The following is a 9,166-nucleotide window of genomic DNA, read 5'->3' on the forward strand; positions in this document are numbered from 1 at the left end:
AGAGTAGGCTACATGTTAAATATTTCAAGATGCTTAAAATCTTTGCATTTTCGAGAATGATGTATCAATATGGTAAAATGCTGCTCTCACTGTGAATGAGTACCCAATTGGAAAGTATGAATAAATGACATGTGCACAGCTCTTGGAGTTTTACGGTAAAAGGGTGGCTACTGAAACGTGGCTGGCTGAAATTGTGTCTATTTTGTTTGCAGCTCTGATCCGCTCCGTACAGCCCTACACAGTCATTGGTACAGCTCTGAGCAGCGCCAGCCGGACTGGACAGGAGAGACCACCGCCAGTTCTCCGTGGAAGAGCGAATCACCTCGGCGCGTTCGTCACAAATAAAACCACACAGCCAGAAGGTAGCCTATTCTCCGTCGGTTCATGGAATTATTGTCAGGTTGCGTAGGTTGCATTTATTACCAATTCAGTACGATAGTTGTGGCTTCTACCCATCCTGCCTGAAGGTCACACGCGGAGCTGCTCAGCACCGACCGCCGCGCCCCTTCAGGACTTCGTCATCCAGGTAAATGTTTTGGAGCGTTAAATCGATTAACATGGTGTACATTGTGTGTGTATAACATGGTGTACATGATGTGTATATTGAGCAATTGTTTGAGGTGTTGCTTTTACTAAGTTGCATCGCTTGCGACAATGGATGTTATTAGATGATTCTATAATGCTGTTTTGTTTAAAAGCCTACTGCAACTAGGAAGTATAGCCTATGTCAGCTTGTTTTCATTATGCATATGGAGGGATTTATTTTGGAAAAGTATGCTTGTTATTTTAATTGTATTTCTAGTATTCATTTTTTTACCATTATGCATCTCCAATCGACCATTGTAGACGGCATAAACCCAACATACTTTAGCCTTAGGCTACACGTAATAAGACTAACTGAATTGTCCTCTTAGCCTATTCAACATTATATTGCTCATTTTCACTATTGGCTATATACACTTATAGCATAAATAGTTGACGGGTATGGCTTTGAGCTGATAGTTTATATTCTCTACATCGGATAAGACCTATTGATTGAGAGTGGGCGATTGGCAGTAAGCAATGTAAAAAAAAAAAAAACGCGTGCGTGTGCGGAGAGAGAGAGAGAGATATGTAACATGAATATTTTACACACATTATAGGTGTATATTTATATGAAATAATGAGGGGTATTGCATCAATGAAATTCATTTATAACAGATCTAAATAATTCAGATTGAATTAATGTAGCCTACATGTGAAGTTAACTAAATGTTAAGGCCTGTTATAACATTTTTGTTTAATGGAAAGGAAAAAAAGACTTAAAGTAGGCCTATGTCGATTGGTGACAGTTAGAAAATTCCACTAAAGGTGTAATAACAACTCAATGTGGAATTTGCCTGGCACCTTGTAAATCCCAAAACAATTAGCTTAATTACATTGAAATAGTACCTTTTAGTTGTATTTTTCTCTTGCAGATCAACGAGCATGTTTCACCCGGCTAATGAAACGGTGTCTGCTCTTATCTCGCTGGTCATAAACAAGTCCTCCAGAGCGGATAATAAATTAGCTTGATAAGTCTGTTCAACAGAATGCTACATCTCTGGCACGAGTGAGGTCCACAGTGGATGTTTTCTGCGGTAGTCATCTTTGGTAAACCGCTTTGAGATATAGATGACAGTATGAAAACTCATTAACCTGTAGCCGGGAAATCAAATGATTCTCTTTCGATTATTCTATAGGCTTAGTGGGTGTAAACATTGTATTGCGACTGCGTGTGGCGCTAATGAACAATGACCATGTATGTTATAGGAAAATAGAAATCATGCAGTAGATTTCTAGGAGAAGCTGTGGAGATGAGCGGCAACACGTCAAACATGGCCTTGTCAAATGGCCTTGCAGAGTTGCCTTGCGTCCTATGCGAGGTTCCAGGGATCGTGCCTCGTCTCTGTGCACACACAGCTGTTTGTTGTAACACACACGACCCGCTGCCGGGGTTTGTTTGCATCATAGCTGAACTCCCGCTGGGAGAGTGATTATTGATGTGTTATGAATGATGCAGAGACATGATTATATTGCCATTTTTGGATGTCCCACTGTACTGCTTATGATTTGTTTGTGTGCGTGGCTCAGCTGTCAGGTATAGAGACAGACTGTTTTTTTCCAACGCTAACCCGGTGTGACCCCAGCTCTATTGGAACCATACTAAATAATAGTTCAATTTAGAGATCGACAACGAGGAGAGAAATCAAGGCAATTCACCTGGAGCAGCGCTGCCGCAGAGACAAAGAGCACTTTCTCTCCCAGCTGCCGCACACTGAATCATTCTAGCCAATTCCAGGCCTTGGCCGCCTGGCACAAATTGCATGCCAACCGGCGATGTCTTCAAGTGGGCGTCAATACATTGTCCCGCTCTAAAAAAAAAATACGAGGAGGGATGATAGGCAGACCAGTGGATATACGAGGAGGGATGATAGGCAGACCAGTGGATATACAAGGAGGGATGATAGGCAGACCAGTGGATATACGAGGAGGGATGATAGGCAGACCAGTGGATATACGAGGAGGGATGATAGGCAGACCAGTGGATATACGAGGAGGGATGATAGGCAGACCAGTGGATATACGAGGAGGGATGATAGGCAGGCCAGTGGATATACGAGGAGGGATGATAGGCAGACCAGTGGATATACGAGGAGGGATGATAGGCAGGCCAGTGGATATACGAGGAGGGATGATAGGCAGACCAGTGGATATACGAGGAGGGATGATAGGCAGACCAGTGGATATACGAGGAGGGATGATAGGCAGACCAGTGGATATACGAGGAGGGATGATAGGCAGGCCAGTGGATATACGAGGAGGGATGATAGGCAGGCCAGTGGATATACGAGGAGGGATGATAGGCAGGCCAGTGGATATACGAGGAGGGATGATAGGCAGGCCAGTGGATATACGAGGAGGGATGATAGGCAGGCCAGTGGATATACGAGGAGGGATGATAGGCAGGCCAGTGGATATACGAGGAGGGATGATAGGCAGACCAGTGGATATACGAGGAGGGATGATAGGCAGACCAGTGGATATACGAGGAGGGATGATAGGCAGACCAGTGGATATACGAGGAGGGATGATAGGCAGACCAGTGGATATACGAGGAGGGATGATAGGCAGACCAGTGGATATACGAGGAGGGATGATAGGCAGGCCAGTGGATATACGAGGAGGGATGATAGGCAGACCAGTGGATATACGAGGAGGGATGATAGGCAGACCAGTGGATATACGAGGAGGGATCATAGGCAGACCAGTGGATATACGAGGAGGGATGATAGGCAGACCAGTGGATATACGAGGAGGGATCATAGGCAGACCAGTGGATATACGAGGAGGGATCATAGGCAGACCAGTGGATATACGAGGAGGGATGATAGGCAGACCAGTGGATATACGAGGAGGGATGATAGGCAGACCAGAGGATATACGAGGAGGGATCATAGGCAGACCAGTGGATATACGAGGAGGGATGATAGGCAGGCCAGTGGATATACGAGGAGGGAGGATAGGCAGACCAGTGGATATACGAGGAGGGATGATAGGCAGACCAGTGGATATACGAGGAGGGATCATAGGCAGACCAGTGGATATACGAGGAGGGATGATAGGCAGACCAGTGGATATACGAGGAGGGATCATAGGCAGACCAGTGGATATACGAGGAGGGATCATAGGCAGACCAGTGGATATACGAGGAGGGATGATAGGCAGACCAGTGGATATACGAGGAGGGATGATAGGCAGACCAGTGGATATACGAGGAGGGATCATAGGCAGACCAGTGGATATACGAGGAGGGATGATAGGCAGGCCAGTGGATATACGAGGAGGGATGAAAGGCAGACCAGTGGATATAACACTACGTTAGCCTATAGCCTCACCCACATCCCCACCATTATCTCCTCCCTGCCATACTGAACAGTGTGAGTACAGTACGAGTAAGGCACTCATGAATCTTCTTAGGATACATCTATGACCGTGGACCTGCCTACATTCACTCTTTCACTCAGGGTTCTCAACGACTATGACAGGTCTGTGTTCATTGATTTATGTAACAGCAACCCTTCACATGATACTGTCTCTCTGACTCACCTCCCTCTCTCTTTCTGTCTCTCTCTGCCAGTGCTACCATCATGGACCACTTATTGGTGTTTAACAGAGCTGGGTGTGTGTATATTAGAGTATGGCAGGGTCAGTGGTTCAGAGGGGTATTTTACGTTGATGTCTACCGTACTTTACAGTGAAATTTCATCACTTTGTTTCCAACTGTCTGCTGTTATTACAGACAGCCAAACATGCAAATAAACTCAGACAGTGTGGGCTCTGGGTATAGCCAGTTAGCTTCCTCTGAACACACACACACACACACCCACACAGACTGGATTGGGTTCTGGGAGATTACAGGAGTAAAGACGAGGCACATCTGTGCTGTCCTCCCACTCCAACGGTCCGTGTTTGCCCCCCCCCCGGTCTTTTGGCAGAGGTGGTCATGTTGTGTGTCTGTGTTGGTGTGTATGCTGGCAGAGATGGCTTAGTAGGGTTTAGTAGCGTTCTGTATGATCAATATGCTCCTGTCTTACTGTGAAATGAGTCAGAAAGGGCAATGTGGAGCCAGATTGCTGCTGTTGCTATGGGGGAAGAAGGGTACTCAGTTTCCATCAAGGGAAACAATGACTTTTGTGTCAATGTCACCACAGCCTGTGCTGTTTTCTGGGCGCTTTGGGCTGCTTTTTATCCACATATATTATGTCTGTAATATGTTTGTGTGGACATGCGTGTGGGTATGAAAGAAAAAGGTATTGTCTTTTTCTGTTCCTCTTTGTGTTGTTTTGAAAATATCTATGTGTGTGTGTGTGAGAGAGAGAGAGAGAGCATGTACTGTAAAGGACCACATAAATCATTCAGAACAATGTGCTGTGCAATGAGAGCGGTGCAAGAGCTAAGATATGTGTTTTACTGTAGGTTAGAGTGCATGGCATACTATTTTTTATTTACATTTTTTATTTCACCTTTTATTTAACCAGGTAGGCCAGGTGAGAACAAGTTCTCATTTACAACTGTGACCTGGCCAAGATAAAGCAAAGCAGTGTGATCAGTGCCATGTGTAACTCTGTGTAACACAGAGTTACAGATGGAATAAAAAAACATACAGTCAATAACACAACAGAAAATCTATGTACAGTGTGTGCAATTGAGGTAAGATAAGGGAGGTAAGACAATAGGCCATAGTGGCAAAATAATTACAATTTAGCAATTAAACACTGGAGTGATAGATGTGCAGAAGATGAATGTGCAAATAGAGATACTGGGGTGCAAAGGAGCAAAAAAATCAATAACAGTATGGGGATGAGGTAGTTGGATGGGCTGTTTACAGATGGGCTATGTACAGGTGCAGTGATCTGTGAGCTGCTCTGACAGCTGGTGCTTAAAGTTAGAGAGGGAGATATGAGTCTCCAGCTTCAGTAATTTTAACAATTTGTTCCAGTCATTGGCAGCAGAGAACTGGAAGGAAAGGCGGCCAAGGGAGGAATTGGCTTTGGGGGTGACCAGTGAAATATACCTGCTGGAGCGCGTGCTACGGGCGGGTGCTGCTTTGGTGACCAGTGAGCTAAGATAAGGCGGGGCTTTACCTATCAAAGACTTATAGATGACCTGGAGTCAGTGGGTTTGGTGACGAATATGAAGCGAGGGCCAGCCAACGAGAGCGTACAGGTCGCAGTGGTGGGTACTATATGGGGTTTTGGTAACAAAAGGGATGGCACTGTGATAGACTGCATCCAATTTGGTGAGCGAGGGTTGGAGGCTATTTTGTAAATGACATCGCCGAAGTCAAGGATCGGTAGGTTAGTCAGTTTTACGAGGGTATGTTTGGCAGCATGAGTGAAGGATGCTTTGTTGCGAAATAGGAAGCCGATTTCTAGATGTAATTTTGGATTGGAGATGCTTAATGTGAGTCTGGAAGGAGAGTTTACAATCCAACCAGACACCTAGGTATTTGAAGTTGTCCACATATTGTAAGTCAGAACTCTGGACGGGCGGGCAGGTGCAGGCAGCGATCGGTTGAAGAGCATGCATTTAGTTTTACTTGCATTTAAGAGCAGTTGGAGGCCATGGAAGGAGAGTTGTATGGCATTGAAGCTCATCTGGAGGTTAGATAACAGTGTCCAAAAAAGGGCCAGATGTATACAGAATGGTGTCGTCTGCGTAGAGGTGGATCAGAGAGTCACCAGCAGCAATAGCCACATCGTTGATGTATACAGAGAAAAGAGTTGGCCTGAGAATTGAACCCTGTGGCACCCCTATAGAGAGGCCCTCCAATTTGACACACTGAACTCTATCAGAGAAGTAGTTGGTGAACCAGGCGAGGCACTCATTTGAGAAACCAAGGCTCTTGAGTCTGCCGATAAGAATGTGGTGTGGTGATTGACAGAGTCGAAAGTCTTGGCCAGGTCGATGAATACAGCTGCACAGTATTGTCTCTTATCGATGGTGGTTATGATATCGTTTAGGACCTTGAGCGTGGCTGAGGTGCACCCATGACCAGCTTGGAAACCAGATTGCATAGAGGAGAAGGTACGGTGGGATTCGAAATGGTCGGTGATCTGTTTGTTAACTTGGCTTTCGAAGACCTTAGAAAGGCAGGGTAGGATAGATATAGGTCTGTAGCAGTTTGGGTCTAGAGTGTCTCCCCCTTTATTAAGGGGGATGACCAATCTTTGGGGATCTCAGACGATACGAAAGAGATACGGGGGGGGGGGGGACAAACAGAGGGAGACAAAACAGAGCACCTGGAGACAAACAGAGGGAGATGGATGGAGGTTGAGAACAATGGGGATATATAGGGTAGGTTGATCGATGGATGGATGGAGGTTGAGAACGATGGGGATACATAGATTAGGATGATAGATGGATGGAGGTTGAGAATGATGGGGATGCATTGAGTAGGATGATAGATGGGTGGAGGTTGAGAACGATGGGGATGCATAGAGTAGGATGATGGATGGATTCAGATAATTGTTTTTGCCATAAAGTGCCCCCTTCCCCTCCCTGATATGGAAGTCATCTGTTTGAGTACAACACCCCTTCAACCCCAAAATGAGCTACCATACCAACCCTTTCACATGCATGCACAGATATGATCAACATTAAAATAGACTGCCAGCCACTTGAGTGGTGCAAATGATTTAGACTATAGATTGAACAGACAGACGGACATACAGACATATATACTTTAGACTGACAGACAGTGTTTGTGCAGTATGGTTCCAGTGGAGACTAGCTGACTTGCTGTTCACTCTTGCTGCTGCTGCTGCTGCATCTGGGGACTGGAGCTGGGAGAGAGCAGGGCATTGTGGGAGTAGTCTGGTTCTGGTTGGTTGGCTCTGGCTCAGACTCCAGCAGGCAGCCAGGGCCCAGCCCCGCTTTGACAGCAGAAAGAGAGAGAGAGGGAAGGAGAAAGAGAGGGCCTGTAATTAGCACCAGGGGCTGGCTGCTGCATTCCACGTCTGTAAATTACAGAGTGTAGTGGCCTGCCTGCCTACCTGAGCCGATAGAGCGTCCAGCTCTCTGCCATTAAGACCCCATCTTTCCCTTCTCTGCCCTCGACTGGCTGAGCCTATACAGAATCTCTCTCTCTCTCTCTCTCTCTCTGTCTCTCTCTCTCTGTCTCTGTCTCTCTGTCTGTCTCTCTGTCTGTCTCTCTGTCTCTCTTGCTATATCCACTTGTCGCTCCCTCTCTGTGTGCGTAACATTTCTCTTAATGCTTCCAGGATTTCACTCCTTTGCACTCACTCTTTCTCGACCCTCTCTTTCTGTCTCCATCTCTGTCCCTCATGCCCTCCTCACTAGCTCTCTCTCGTGTCTGCTGCTGTGTGGTCAGGCCTACTGGCAGGCAGAGCTGCGTTGCCTCTTATTTTTTTTCCACAGCGTGTTTTTCTTTTTCACGCTGTAATTTGGAGCAAAAGGCTCCCCTCCCCTGGGTCTGGGCTTCATTGATTTGTTTTGATTTCCGAAAACTTCAGTCCTCCACGGTGGCAGGCTGCAGCCGGCCCGCACTGAGACGCTGCAACCGTGCAGTTTCCCCTCTGTGTAGTATGACTAGCTTTTCCCATGTCAGCTGAGGAATGTACAGTGCATCTGTGGGTGCAGACTAACTCGGAAGTGTTTCTGAGGGGAAAGGGATTGTGCTACCGTAAAACGGAAAACATTTGACATATGAATGGATAGCCTCATCACGGCTCAATTAAGTGTGAATGCACATGATTTCTCTTCAGAGAGGCAAGCAGAAGAAGTGCGTCGTTTAAATGGGCGTGTTTTTTTTTTCGGGTGGGGGAAAGGAACATGTAGTGTTTGTGAGTGTGTGGATTGGTGAGTCTGTGAGTAAGAGTGAGAGGCCCCCCCCCCCCCCCCCCCCCCCCTCTCCTGGTATGCCACGTCTCCATGTGTCCTCTGTGCGTCTCCGTGTCTGAGGCTGAGGCGGTGCTAATGGGACAGCTGTCTGGGCTGATGGATGAGGCCTGGCCAGGCTGAGATGGTGACCCTGTCGGGGGAGGGTTGTCTGGGGAGCCTGCCCGACTGATGGAGCACTTGCTCTGTCTGGTTGCCACCCGAAAGTGAGCTGACGGGGACCGCTCCGCACTCTCCCTTCGCTCATTCTCTCTGTCTTTCAGCTCTCTCTCGCTCTCTCTTCCTGACACTCTCTCCATTTGACCCCGGCCTGTACTACTAGTATGCCTTTGTTGATGGATGGCAGAATAGTACCCAGTTCCCAGCGACTGTCACTGTCCCGCGGTTCAACAGCCTCACGGTTCAGTCTCTCTGACAGTGGATGTGTGGAAAAGTGTTTCCAGTGGAACGTTGCTGGAGATTCAGTGATGTTATGTGATTTTCCTCCAGTGCTTAAAAAACCCCCAATATATATATATAACGTTGTATTGTCACGTACACCAGATAGGTGCAGTGAAATGTTTTGTTTTACATGGTAAGCCATAGTAGTACCGTGCCCCTGGAGCAAATGAGGCTTAAGTGCCTTGCTCAAGGGCACATCGGCAGACTTGTCACTTTGTCGGCTCAGGTATTTGAACCAGCGACCTTTCGGTTACTGGCTCAACGCTCTAACCGCCAGGCCACC

At 46.9% G+C, this 9,166-nt stretch overlaps 1 protein-coding gene across 1 annotated transcript in view; it reads left to right on the forward strand.

Annotated features, from left to right (window-relative positions):
• The first annotated feature begins 216 nt into the window (after nt 1–216).
• LOC106587148 (docking protein 4) overlaps nt 217–9,166 on the forward strand; it is a 48,705-nt gene continuing 39,755 nt past the window's right edge. Inside the window, exon 1 of the mRNA XM_014175209.3 lies at nt 217–526. The gene's annotated coding sequence lies outside the window, so the exon portion shown is untranslated. The remainder of the gene's footprint in view (nt 527–9,166) is intronic.

Source organism: Salmo salar, chromosome 26 (assembly GCF_965601325.2).
Source record: "Salmo salar chromosome 26, fSalSal1, whole genome shotgun sequence".
NCBI classification, from domain to species: domain Eukaryota; kingdom Metazoa; phylum Chordata; class Actinopteri; order Salmoniformes; family Salmonidae; genus Salmo; species Salmo salar.